Raw genomic sequence first — 14,500 nt, forward strand, 5'->3', positions numbered from 1 at the left:
CAATCTCAGTTCACTGCAACCTCTGCCTCCCGGGTTCAAATGATTCTCCTGCCTCAGCCTCCTGAGCAGCTGGGATTACAGGCACACACCACCATGCCTAGCTAATTTTTGTATTTTTAGTAGAGACGGGGTTTCGCTATGTTGGCCAGGCTGGTCTCCAACTCCTGACCTCATGATCTGCCCACCTCGGCCTCCCAAAGTGTTGGGATTACAGGCATGAGCCACCGCGCCCGGCCTGTTGTTATTATTTTTAATAGTTTTGTCTTTTATTCTTCATAGCAAAGATAGGAGTTGTCTATCTATCACAGTTATAATATTAGAGTTTTCTAAATTTGTCTGTGTACTTAGTTTTACCAGTGAGTTTTATACCTTCAGATGTTTGCTTGTTACACATTAGCATCCTTTTCTTTCAGATTGAAGAAGTGCCTTTAGCAGTTGTTATATAAGACAGGTCTGGTGTTGATGAATTTCCCCAATTTTCATTTGTCTGGGAAAGTCTCTCATCTCTTCTTCATGTCTGAAGGATAGTTTTACTGGATGAAGTATTCTTGGTTGATGTTTTTTTCCTTCAGCACTTTGACTGTCATCCCACTCCCTCCTAGCCTGTAAAGTTTTTGCCGAGAAGTCTGCTGCCAGACCTATTGGAGCTCCTTTACTTGTTATTTGCTTGTTTTCTTTTTTAAAAATTACAGTTTAATTTAAGTGTTTTGTAGAAATGGGAGTCTCACTATGTTGCCCAGGCTGGTCTTGAACTTCTGGCCTCAAGCATTCCTCCTACCATAGTCTCCTAAAGTGTTGGGATTACAAGCATAAGCCACCACACCTAGCCTATTTGCTTCTCTTCTCTTGCTGGTTTAATGACCTTTTCTTTGTCCTTGACCTTTGAGAATTTGATTATTATATGCCTTGGAGTAGTCTTATTTCGTTAAATTTAATTGGGAACTTTTTACCTTTCCATACCTCAATATTTATATCTTTCTCTAGGTTTGGAAAGTTCCCTGTTATTATTGCTTTGAATAAACTTTCAACTCCCCTCCGTTCTTATTCTGCACTCCCTCTTGAATGCCAGTGACTCGTACATTTGTTTTTTTTTGTTTTTTTAGATGGAGTCTTGCACTGTTCACCCAGGCTGGAGTGCAGTGGCACAATCCCTGCCCACTGCAGCCTCCGCCTCCAGGATTCAAGCAATTCTCCTGCCTCAGCCTCCCAAGTAGCTGAGATTATAGGCGCCAGCCACCATGCCTGGCTGATTTTTTTTTTTTTTTTTTGTATTTTTAGTAGAGACAGGGTTTCACCATGTTGGTCAGGCTGGTCTTGAACTCCTGACCTCATGATCCACCCACCTCAGCCTCCCAAAATACTAGGATTACAGGCGTGGGCCACCGCGCCTGGCCACATTTGTTCTTTTGTCACTATCGCACAGATTCTTTAAGCTTTCTTTTGTTCTTTTTCATTCTTTTTTTCTTTCCTCCTCTGTATTTTCAAATATCCTGTCTTTGAGCTCACAGATTTATTCTTCTGCTTTATAATTTCTGCTGTTGAGACAGCATTTTAATGCATTTTTGTTTGTTCAGTGTATTTCACCTCCAGGATTTCTGTTTGATTTTTTAAAGATTATTATTATTATTTACTTATTTATTTATTTTGAGATGGAGTTTCACTCTTGTCGCCCAGGCTGGAGTGCAGTGGCGTGATCTTGGCTCACGGCAACCTCCGCCTCCCGGGTTCAAGCGATTCTCCTGCCTCAGCCTCCCAAGTAGCTGGGATTACAGGCACCTGCCACAGCGCCCGGCTAATTTTTTTTGTATTTTTAGTAGAGATGGGGTTTTACCATGTTGGTCAGGCTGGTCTCGAACTCCTGACCTCAGGTGATCTGCCTTCCTCGGCCTCCCAAAGTGCTGGGATTACAGGCGTGAGCTACCGCGCCTGGCCAAGATTATTTTAATCTCTTTGTAAAGTTTCTCTCATAGATTTCTGAATTATTTCTCTGTGTTTTCTTGAAGTTTATTGGGCTACCTCAAAACAACTATTTTGAATTCCCTGTCTTAGATTATACTTCTCAATCTCTTCAGGATGGATCACTGGCACCTTATTTAGTTGGTTTGGTTGGTTAATGTTCTTGATGCTTTCCAATGTGTGTCAATATCTGGGCATTGAAGAAATTGATATTTATTCCAATTTTTGCAATCTGGCCTTGTTTGTACCTGTCTTTCAGAGAGCCTTCCAGGAATTCAAAGGAGCCTGACTGTTGAGTTCCCTAAGCCTGTGGTCACTGTAGCCATCTTAGCGCTAGAGGGCACTGTAAGCCTATGTAGCTGGGGCTCTGTTACAGACTCCAATGTCCCTGGCCCAGATGGACCTGAGTAAGACCCAGGGAGAGTTCCCCACCTCATGTGGTAATGCTGGCCAGGGCCCTGAACCAGGTGCTGGTTTTGTTGTTGTGGGCTTGGTACTGGGTTCCAAGGAAAAGTTTCATGCATAATTCGGTCTCCTTCCCTAAAGTAGATGGTGTCTTTCTCTGTACCATGTTGCCTACAGTTGGAGGGAAAGGTGATGTGGGCAGTCCTGTGGCTGCCACAGCTGATGCTATGCAGGGCTACACCTGAAGCCTATGGCCTCTTGGACCAGGGTGGAAATGGGTCATGCCCAAGGCCCAGGCTGCTACCATGCTGAAATTTATTTGGGGCCCAGTGATGTGAGAATCACATTCATCCTGATGGGGTGGGGAATTCCTTTCTGGTGCTTAGTGTGGGTCCACAATCTTTGTCCGTGGGCACAGGCCTGGAATTAGGCTGTGAGGTTTTTTCTGGTTCTGTGTATTACTGTGGCAGTCTTAGTACTGGGCTCTAAGGCAAAGTCCCATGTCCACTAACCTCTCCTTCTGCCATGTGGGCGGTGTCTCTCATCACTACCTAGGGTTGGGGAAGGGTTGGTACAGATAATATGAGACTGTCCTTCCTATTATCTTTAATGCATCTTCTTCTCCTTGTAAAATCTAGTACTTTTATCTATCAACTGTTTTTCCTAGCTCTAGCGAAGATATTTTCTTGTGTAGATAGTTGTTCAAATTGATGTTTCTGTGGGGAACTATCACTGACGGGTCCTATTCTGCCATCTTGCTGTGCCTCTGTGTTACTGATCTGTTGTTTCTTTTTTTGAGATGGAGTCTTGCTCTGTCACTCAGACTGGAGTGCTGTGGCGCCATCTTGACTCACTGCAACCTCCGCCTCCCAGGTTCAAGCGATTCTTCCTGGCTCAGCACTCCGAGTACCTGGGACTACAGGCATGCATCACCCTCCATGCCTGGCTAATTTTTCTTGTATTTTTAATAGAGATGGGGTTTTCAGTGTTGGCCAGGCTGGTCTCAAACTCTTGACCTCAGGTGATTTGCCCACCTCAGCTGAACAAAGTGCTGGGATTACAGGCATGAGCTACTGCACCCAGCCTGTTGTTTGTTTGTTTATTTTTTATTTTTTGAGATGGAGTCTCACTCTCTCACTCGGGCTGGAGTGCAGGGGCGTGATCTCAGCTTACTGCAACCCCCACCTCCTGGGTTCAAGCGATTCTCTTGTCTCAGCCTGTTGAGTAGCTGGGATTACAGGCGCCCGCCCCCATGCCTGGCTAATTTTTGTGTTTTTAGTAGAGATGGGGTTTCACCATGTTGGCCAGGCTTTTCTCAAACTCCTAACCTCGAGTGATCTGCCTACCTCAGCCTCCCAAAGTGCTGGGATTACAGGCGTGAGCCACCGCACCCGTCCTGTTGTTTATTTTTTATATGAAATTTAGGATCACCTTGTCTAGTTCAATTGCAAGAACTTGTTATTATTTTTAATAGGATCATGTGGATTGACTTAGGGAGAAACCACGTCTTATGCTATAGAACTTTCTAACCAAAAATGTACTAGGTTCAAGCTTTCTTTTTATGTTTTTAAAGTTTTCTTCATATGTCTCTCACATTTCTTGTCAGATTTATTTCTAAGTATTTTAAGTTTTTTGTTACTCTTGTAAATAGTTTTTTTCCTTCCTTTATATCTTCTGATTATTTTGTGTGTATTAAAGCTATAGATTTCTGTGAATTAATTTTGCATCTATTTTTTTGGTTAATTCTCTAGACCTGCACTACTAATTTAGTAGCTGCTAATACATGTACCTATCTTAATTTTTTTTTTTTTGAGACAGTGTCTCGCTCTGTTGCCCAGGCTGGAGTGCAGTGGCATGATCTCGGCTCACTGCAACCTTCGCCTCAATCTTTAAGCGATTCTCCTGCCTCAGCCTCCCGAATAGCTGGGATTACAGGCGCCTGCCACCATGCCCGGCTAATTTTTGTATTTTTAGTAGAGATTGGGTTTCACCATGCTGGCCAGGCTGGTCTCGAACCCCTGACCTCAGGTGATCCACCCATCTCGGCCTCCCAAAGTGCTGGGATTACAGGCGTGAGCCACCACACCTGGCTTCTTTATAGCTTTTGAGCTGAGATAGATATATTTTTGCAATACTAAGGAAATATCCAACTATTCCTACTTTATAGCATATTCTCATCCAGAATGGGTATTTCAGAGTCTTTGGAGATGATTTCATTCATTCATCCATCCATCTATCTATTTTGGGGCTAATATTGAACTATTCTTGCATTCCTGGAATCCTATAATATATATTTATGATTCTGATATACTATTCTTTTAATGTGTTGTTGGAGTCCAGTTATATTTTAGAATTTTGCATCAATATTTGAATTTTTCTGTGATTTTTGCTTTCACAATATATTCTTTAGGTTTTGTTATTACTTTATACTCCTTTAATAGGAAAGAAAGGTGGTAGTTTTCTTTTTCAAGGTTTATGAATAGTTAAAAAAGTAATAAAAACTTTATACCTATTAAGTTGGCAAAATTTAGGAAGCCAGATGATGCCAGATTTTGGCAGGACTTTGAGGATATTGGAACCATTACAGGTTCCTATGACTCAGCAATGTTTGCATAGGTTATGAGAGAACATGTAAGGAATTGTTTATTAAGGCATTATTTGAAGTGGCAATGAGTTGGAGGACATTTGCAAATCCATCACTGAGAAGAATGGATAGGTAAAATGTGGTAGTTGCACACATGAAATATTAATACTATGCAAGAATCGAAATCAGCAGATTAAACACCTAGGCAGAATACTGAGTGAAAAACTTTTTTTTTTTTTTTTTTTTTTTTTTGAGACAGAGTCTTGCTGTGTCGCCAAGGCTGGAGTGCAGTGGCACGATCTCGGCTCACTCCAGCCTCCGACTCCTGGGCTCAAGAAATTCTCCTGCCTCAGCCTCCCCAGTAGCTGGGACTACAGGTGCCTGCCACCATGCCCAGCTTATTTTTTTGTATTTTTAGTGGAGACGGACTTTTACTATGTTGACCAGGCTGGTCTTGAACTCCTGACCTCATGATCCGCCCATAAGATGAGATATATTACTATTTGTGAATTAAACAACATATACAGTATATAAATACAACATACACAACAATCACTTTTTGCAAGAACACATACAAACAAAAAGATATACTCTAAGCACATCAGAATGATTTGGATGGGAGAGTGAAATGGGGATGAAAAGTAAAAAAAATTTGAGAGCCAGACACGGTGGCTCACACCTGTAATCTCAGCACTTTGGGAGGCTGAGGCAGGAGGATTGCTTGAGCCCAGGAGTTTGAGTCCAGACAGGGCAACATAAGAAAAAAAAAAAAAAGCCAGGCGTGGTGCTGCACACTTGTAGTCCTAGCTACTCAGGAGGCTGTGGTGGGAGGATTGCTTGAGCCTGGGAAGTCGAGGCTGTGGTGAGCTGTGACCATGCTGCTGCACTCCAGCCTGGGTGACACAGCAAGACCCTGTTTCAAAAAAAAAATTTCTTTTGAATCATCTTTTAAAGTTTGATATAATAATCCTTTTAAATTGACAAGGCTTGGTGTTTCAGCAGGGGATTAGTTATTTGAAAAACTTCTTCAATGGAAGATGGTCTGTTAAGATCAGGGGTTAGCAAACAATGGCCCTTTGGCCAGATCTGGCCTGCTTCCTGTTTTTGTAAATAAAGTTTTACCGGAATACAGTCATGCCCATTCATGTACATGTCTTCTATGGTTGTGTTCCCACTACAGTGGCAGAGAGTTGAGTAGCTGCAGCTACTCAAATGGCCCACAAAGCCTTAAATATTCAGTATCTAGCTCCCCACAGAAAAAGTTTTGCCAGCCTTTGGTTTAGATATTTCATCTCTCCTGGAGCCACTTTTGATTCTAACTTATTCATTTCTGTGTATGTTGTTATCAATTTCTTTTTCCTATTGTGATAGTTTCTCAGTCTTTTCTTGCTTCGTGGTTAGTAATTTTTTGGAATGTATTTATCTGCTGTTTCTTTTTTTTCTTTTTTTTTTCATGTAAGACAGGTAATGTGCTGACGTAACAAGGTTTGAGAGAGGCACTTCTGAGACATGTATGTGAAAACCCAATCGTCATGCTTACGAACTACAAAAGGATCGTGTCTGTGGTTTTCTTATGGTTGGATTGAAGTTATGCGTTTTTGGCAAAAAAATACCATAGAAGTGATTTGCCCTTCTCAAGGTTGACAGATTAGGCAAAGAAAAATACAGGATGCTAGTTAAATTCAAATTTTAGACAACAAATAGTTTTATAGTATAAGTATGTCTCATGCAATACCTTATTCTCGGTGCATTGTATCAGAGGTTACCGGATACCGACATGTCCTGTTTCTGGTGATGTGAACTTTGATGTTAAGGTGGTGGTTGGGGGTCTCTCCACTGAATGTTGCTATATTGTCCTTTATGATTAATGAACATGGCTGAATGTGGTGGCTGACGCCTGTAATCCCAGTGCTTTGGAAAGCTGAGGCAGGAGGATCACTTGAGTCCAGTATTTTGAGATCAGCCTAGGCAACATAGTGATACGCCATCTCTACACACACACACACAAAAGCTATGTTGGTGGTGCATGCCTGTGGTCCCAGCTACTTGGGAGGCTGAGGTGGGAGGATCGCTTGAGCCTGGAGGGGAATGGAGGCTGCAGTGAGCCATGATTACATCATTGGCCTTGGACAGAGGGAGACCCTGTCTCAAAAAATCTTGGAGACTAGCTGGGCAAGGTGGCTCATGCCTGTAATCCCAGCACTTTGGGAGACAGAGGCGGGCGGATCACGAGGTCAGGAGTTCAGGAACAGCCTGGTCAGCATGGTGAAACCCCGTCTCCACTGAAAATACAAAAATTAGCCAGGCATGGTGGCACACGCCTGTAGACCCGGCTACACAGAAGGCTGAGACAGGAGAATAGCTTGAACCCGGGAGGCGGGGTTTGCATTGAGCTGAGATGGCGCCACTGCACTCCAGCCTGGGTGACAGAGCAAGACTCCATGCCCCACAGCACCCCCCAAAAAAAATCTTGGAGATGATGGAAAATCCTGTTTTTCCTCAAACTTTCATCCACTGATTTTAGTGTCTACTGGTGTATCTTACCTGTAAAAATTATTACTGTGATATTTTAGGGAATTTTGTATTTCCCTCATTTATTCTACATTTATTAATTGGAACTTTAAGAAAGTGCAGTCCCTTCTTCTGCCACTTAATTTATTCAACTATTTAATTTTTTTCAGTTTGGAATCATATTCTTTGGGGCGTAATTCAATACAGTACTGTCATTATTAATTTCATTGTTCAACTTGTTCCGGCTTTAATTATTTGGAGTTCTTTCAGCTTGGGTCTTGTGTCCTTTTGACATGCCCTGTCTTTTTTTTTTTTTTTTTTTTTGAGACAGGGTCTTGCTGTGTTGCCCAGCCTTGAGTGCAGTGACACAATCATGGCTCACTGCAGCCTCGACCTCCCTGGGCGCCGGTGATCCTCCCACCTCAGCCTCCTGAGTACCTGGAGTACAGGTGTGCACCACCATGCCCGGCTACTTTTGTATTTTTGTTTTCTAGAGATGGGGTTTTACCATGTTGCCCAGGCTGGTGTTGAACTCCTGGGCTCAAGGGATCTGCCCGCCTGAGCCTCCCAAAGTGTTGGATTACAGACGTGAGCCACCGTGCCTGGCCCTTGAGCACTTCTTTAATGGATTTTTTTATTGTTATAATCCATTGGCTTTAGTATATTCATAGAGTTGTGTATCCATCACCAATTTTAGGACATTTTCATTACCCCCCTAGTTATTCCCTAAATTCACCATTCCCCAGCCCTTGGCAACCACGAATCTACTTTCTGTCCCCATGGATTTGCCTATTCTGGACATTTCATATAAATGGAATTATACAATATATGATCCTTTTTGATGGCTTCTTTCTCCTAGCGGAATGTTTTCAGGATTGTGTTAGTTTCTTAGAATTGCTGTAACAAATTACCACTCACAGAGTGGCTTCAAACCACAGACATTTATGCTCTCATAGTTCTGTAGGCTAGAAGTCCAGAATGTTGGTGTTAGCAGCACCATACTCCCTCAGAAAGCTCCTGGGAGAAGGATCTGCTCCAAGCCTCTTTCCAGGCTTCTGATGGGTTACCAGCAATCCTTGGCATTCACTCCCATTTCTATCTCTGTCTTCACATGACATTCTTGCTCTCACTTGTGCTCTCTCTCTCTGTGTGTGTCTGTCTCCCTGTCTGTTTGTCCCCGTGTTTTCACATAGCCTTCTTTTTTTTTTTAATTTAACTTTTTTTAAGAGACAGAGTCTCTGTCACCTGGACTGGACTGCTGTGGTGCAATCACAGCTCATTCTTACCTGCAACACCTGACCTCAAGTGATCCTCCCGCCTCAGCCTCTCAAAGTGCTGGAATTACCATCGTAAGCTACCACATAACTTTTTTTTTTTTTTTTTTTTGAGACAGTCTTGCTCTGTTACCCAGGCTGGAGTGCAGTGGCACGATCTCGGCTCACTGCAACCTCTGCCTCCTGGGTTCAAGCAATTCTCCTGCCTCAGCCTCCCAGGTAGCTGGGATTACAGGCATCCGCCACCACGCCCCGCTAATTTTTTGTATTTTTAGTAGAGACGGTGTTTCACCATGTTGGCCAGGCTGGTCTCCAACTCCTGACCTCAGGTGATCCACTCACTTCAGCCTCCCAAAGTGCTGGGATTACAGGCGTGAGCCACTGCACCCAGCTCCACATAGCCTTCTTATAAGGACATTAGTCATTGGATTTAGGGACCACTCTAATCCAGTACTATCTTATATTAACTTGGTTACATCTGCAAGGACCTTATTTTCAAATTAGGTCAAATTCACAGATACTGGGAAAATACTTCAACATATTTTCAGTGGAGACAGTGATTTAACCCACAACAAGGGGTCCTTCATGTTGTAAAATATATGAGAGCTTCATTCGTTTTTATGGCCGAGTAATACTCCATTATATGAATAAACCACATTTTATTTATCCATTCTTCAGTTGATGGACATTTAGGTTGTTTTGTGCTTTTTGCCTACTAATGAATATTGCTGCTATGAACATCCCTGTAAAGCTTTTGTATGGATATGTTTTCATTTCTCTTGGGTATGTATCTAGAGTTGAGTTGCAGGATCATAGAGGAACTGCCAGACTGTTTTTCACAGTGGCTGTCCTATTTTACCTTCCCACGAGCAGTATATGAGCAGTGTGTTTCTCTCCGTCCTCACCAACAGTTGCTATGACCTATTTTTGATTATAGCTGTCCTAGTGGATCCGAAGTAGTACCTTATGTGGCTTCAGTTCCATTGCCTTGATGGCTAATGGTGTTGAGCATCTTATATATATATATAAATAATATAATATATATAATATATATAATATATAAATATTATAATATATATAAATATATATAATATATATAAATATATATATTATATATAAAATATATAATATATAAAAATATATATTATATATAAATATATATTATATAATATATAATATATATTATATATAAATATATATATTATATATAAATATATATAAATATATATATAATATATATATATAAATGTGCCTTTGCCCATTTATATATCTTCTTTGGAGAAATATCTAGTCAGATATTTTGTCTATTTTAAGATTCGGTTATTTGTCTTTTTAAGTGTCCCTTAGCAAATATATAATTCACAGAAAATGTCCTCCCATTCTTTGTGTCTGTTCACTGTCTTGATATAGTGCCCTTTGAAGCCAAAAGTTTAATTTTGATGATGTCCAGTTTATTTTTTATTGTTGTTCCTTGTGCTTTGGTTTCATATCTAAGAAACGAGTGCCTAATCCAGGATCACAAAGATTATGCCTATGTTTTCTCCTAAGAGTTTTATGCTTTTAGCTTCCACATTGCATTCTTTGGCCCATTTTGAGTAAATTCTTACATACGGTGAGAGCTAGGGGTTGAATTTCATTCTTTTCCATATGGATATCCAGTTCTCCCAACAACATTTGTTTAAAAGATTATTATTTCCCCCATTGAATTGTCTTGGCACCCTTGTCAAAGATCAGTTGACTATAGACATATGGCTTTATTTCTGGACTCCTAATTCTATTCCATTGATCTACATATCTATCCTTATGCCAGTACCACACTTTTTGCGTGTGTGTGACAGGGTCTCGCTATCTTGCCCAGGCTGGTCTCAAACTCCTGGCCTCAAGCGATCCTCCCACTAAGTAGCCGCCCCAAGTGCTAGGATGACAGGTGTGAGCTGTTGCACCCAGCCTCACACTGTCTTCTTTGCTGTAGTTTTGTAGTACCTTTAGAAGTCAGGAGGTATGCATCTTCCAACTTTGTTCTTTTTCAAGATTACTTTGACTATTCTGGGTTTCTCAGATTTCCATATGAATTTTAGGATCAGCTTGTCAATTTCTGCAAAGAAGTCAGCTGGGATTTTCATTGGGATTACTTTGATGGGTAGATCAATTGGGGGAGCATTGCTATCTTAATATTAAGTCTTTAGCTCTGTGAATATGGGATGTCATTGTGTTTATTTAGGTTTAATTTCAACAATGTTTCGAAGTTTTCAGAGTATAAGTTTTATGCTTATTTTATTAAACTTATTCGTAAGTATTTTATTCCTGTTGACAGTATTATAAATGGAATTGTTTTCACTTCATTTTCAGTTTCTTCATTGCTATTATGCAGAAATAAAATTGATTTTTATATATCGTTCTTGTCTCCTATACCCTTGCTGAATTCATTTATTAGTTCTGATGGTTTTTTAAAATAGATTCCTTAAGATATTCTATATGCAAGATCATGTCATCTGCCTTTTTTGTTTTTGTCTTGCCAGTTGTGCTGGCTAGAATCTCCAGTACACTGTTTATTAGATGTGGTGAGAGCCGATGTCCTTGTCTTACTCCTGATATGAAGAGGAAGGTATCCATCTTTCACCATTAAGTATGATGTTAGCTGTGCATGTTTTATAGCTGACCTTTATCAGGTTGAGGAAATTCCCTTATATTCCTAGTTTTTTGAATATTTTTATCATGAAAAGGTACTGGATTTAGTCAAATACTTTTTTCTGGTGTCTACTGAGATAATCTTACGGGTTTTTTTTCATTTATTAATATAGTGCATTGCATTGATTTTTGTATGTTGAGCCAGCCCTGTGTTTCTGTGATAAATCCTACTTGCTCGTGATATATGATCTTTTTTATGTGTTGCTAGATTTCAGTTTACTTGTATTTTGTTGAGGATTTGTGTGTGTGTATTCATAAGGGATATTACTCTATAGTTTACTTGTGATGTCTTTGCCCAGTTTTTGTGTCAGGGTAATTCTGGCCCTATAGAATGAGTTGGCAAGTGTTCCCTCCTGATTTTTGGAAGAATCTGGGAAGGATTGGTATTAATTCCTTAAACGTTTGGTAGATTTTACTAATGAAGCTATCTTGAAATTTTCTTTGATCACTAATTTAGTATCTTAAATTTGTAAATAAAATATGCACTAATATATATATATATATTTTTTTTGAGATGGTGTCTTGCTCTGTCCCCCAGGCTGGAGGGCAGTGGTGCAATCTCAGCTCACTGCAAGCTCCGCTTCCTGGGTTCACGCCATTCTCCTGCCTCAGCCTCCCGAGTAGCTGGGACTACAGGCGCCCTCCACCATGCCCGGCTAATTTTTTTGTATTCTTTTAGTGGAGACAGGGGTTTCACCATGTTAGCCAGGATGGTCTCGATCTCCTGACCTCGTGATCCACCCGCCTCGGCCTACCAAAGTGCTGGGATTACAGGCGTGAGCCACCCCGCCCGGCCTGTACTAAGATGTTTTATTTCTCCTTGAGTCAGTTTAACTTTTGAGTCAGTAATTTACATTATTGAATTTGTTGGCATATAGTTCATAGTATTAATTCATTTATTTTTATTTCTTTTCATGGATGTTTTTAAAGCTAAAAATTTCCCTCTGAGCATTGCTTCAGCCATTTTCCATAGCTTGTGACATGTATTTTCATTTTTAATATAATTTTGCATTTTCTGTTTGTATTTCTTCCTTGATTCAATTGTTGAGAATTTCTTAAACCATTTGTGAGGCCAAGTACAGTGGCTCATGTTTCAAACTCCTGGACTCAAGGGATTCTCCCGCCCAGCCTCCCAGGCAACTGTACTACAGGCACAGTTATCTTTTGAATTATATTTTCTTGTAATACTGTTATACTCCTCCATCTCCCAGTATATCTTTGATCCATAAAGCATAAAGGATCCATTTTGGTATGTCTGTGAAATGGGTCTCTGATGCAATCTTTTTTTTTTTTTTCAGATGGCTGCCCGTTTGTCTCAGCAGTACTTATTGATTAATTTATGGATATTTATTTTTGGAAGTCAGTATCCAATAATTTTTGGATATTTATTTTTGTACAGCACTGGGAACAGATTAGGTTACTTAGGAATATATTATGGAGTGAGAAAATAGGGCCTAGGCCTGAATTTTGAAAGAATCCCAAAATGTCAACAGTTGAAGAGGATGAATCAACAAAAAAAAAACCACTCAGAGAGATGAGAAGCCGGGGCCTCTGGAAGTGATTCTGTCAGTGAAAGGGAGAGACTGGCCGAGTCAAAGCTTGCTGAGAGACTCAGGAAGTGTAGGACAGAAGTTATTTACAAGATCCAGCCACACGGACACCGTGGACCTTGGTGACTGCTGTTTGGAGGAGTGACGAGGGCAAATGTTAGAATAGGGTGGGTTCAGAAGTCAGTGAGAAGTGGGAGATGGCAAACAGCGAGACTGGTTGCAAGAAGCTTATCTGTGAAGGGCAGGAGAGTGAAGAGGAGGGTTTTAAAGATGAGAGAAGCTGGGCACAGGGGCTCACGCCTGTAATCCCAAAACTTTGGGAGGCCGCAGAGGGGAGGATCACTTGAGCCCAGGAGTCTAAGACCAACATGGGCAACAGGGTGAGATCCTGTCTTTACAAATTTTTTTTTTTTTTTTTGAGATGGAGTCTCTCTCTGTTGTGCCCAGGCCGGAGTGCAGTGGCACAATCTCGGCTCACTGCAACCTCTACCTCCTGGGCTCAAGCGATTCTCTCAAGTAGCTGGGATTACAGGCGCCCGCCACCACGCCTGGCTGATTTTTTGTATTGTTAGTAGAGATGGGGTTTCACCATGTTGGTCAGGCTGGTCTGGAGCTCCTGACCTCAGGTGATCTACCGCCTTGGCCTCCCAAAGTGTTGGGATTACAGGCATGAGCCACCGCCCAGCCCCCAAATTTTTTTTTAAAATTAGCCAAGTGTTGTAGCTAATAGGAAAGATCCAGTGAAGAGGAAGAGGTGGGGGCAACAAGTGAAGAGACTGGTGATCAGTAGTGAAAGGCTTCTGACAGGGCAGCATGAGAGCTAAGCCAGAGGCAGAAGGGCCTGCTGTCTGTGACAGCAGGTGAGAAGGAGATGAGGGTGGATAGAGAACTGTCTTTGTTTCCTCCTTTATTGTGATCAGAGTAGCAGTAGGTTAAAGGTGATGATGGAGGTAGGATGGTGGGTGCCTGTGAGTTCCAGCAGAGGTCAAGGGTCCTATTGTTGAGGAGCTTGCTGAGGTGGAGGTGTGGTGACCACATTGCAGATCCAGAGGGTCACCCCATCTAATCCCCAGTTAGGACCTTTAGCTTGGCTGCTGCACCTGGGGTGGGGGTCAAGCGTTCAGCTTTTCATAGCCCATTACTTTTCCTCCCATCCCATCTTCCACATTTATTACCCCGTTAAACCCCCTCTAGCCATGGCCTCATTCCTGTTGCCCGGCTGGTGCAGAGAGCCTCTCATGCACTGATCCCTGGTACCCCCTAGCTTGGAAGCTGGCAGAGCACCCCATACTCTCAGGCCCTGGTTGTTTTGATCCCTGTTGGAACTCTCCTGTAAGCAGCCTCTGCCTGTGGCTTAGAGGGGGAGCAGAGATCGTCTAGATACCTATTTCTATTGCTGTGGTCTTCTTGGGGGGACATCCAGCCTCTTGTATTCCCATCTGGGAAGACCTTTGCAGTTGAGTCATCCCACTGGAAGCTGTGAGATGCAGTTCAGAGGCAGAGGAGATAATTCTGTGCTTGCCTTCTGGCTC

General features: G+C 41.7%; 1 protein-coding gene and 1 non-coding gene across 3 annotated transcripts in view; one reads left to right on the forward strand and one right to left on the reverse strand.

Moving 5' to 3' along the window:
* STARD9 (StAR related lipid transfer domain containing 9) overlaps positions 1–14,500 on the forward strand; it is a 144,482-nt gene that overhangs the window by 125,772 nt on the left and 4,210 nt on the right. The gene's annotated exons all lie outside the window — the stretch shown is intronic.
* LOC112437365 (small nucleolar RNA U13) lies at positions 6,400–6,500 on the reverse strand. The gene has a single exon (XR_003025986.1). It is a non-coding gene; the product is annotated as a small nucleolar RNA U13 (small nucleolar RNA).

The sequence above is a fragment of the Pan paniscus genome, chromosome 16 (assembly GCF_029289425.2).
Source record: "Pan paniscus chromosome 16, NHGRI_mPanPan1-v2.0_pri, whole genome shotgun sequence".
In the NCBI taxonomy this organism is placed as follows: Eukaryota; Metazoa; Chordata; class Mammalia; order Primates; family Hominidae; genus Pan; species Pan paniscus.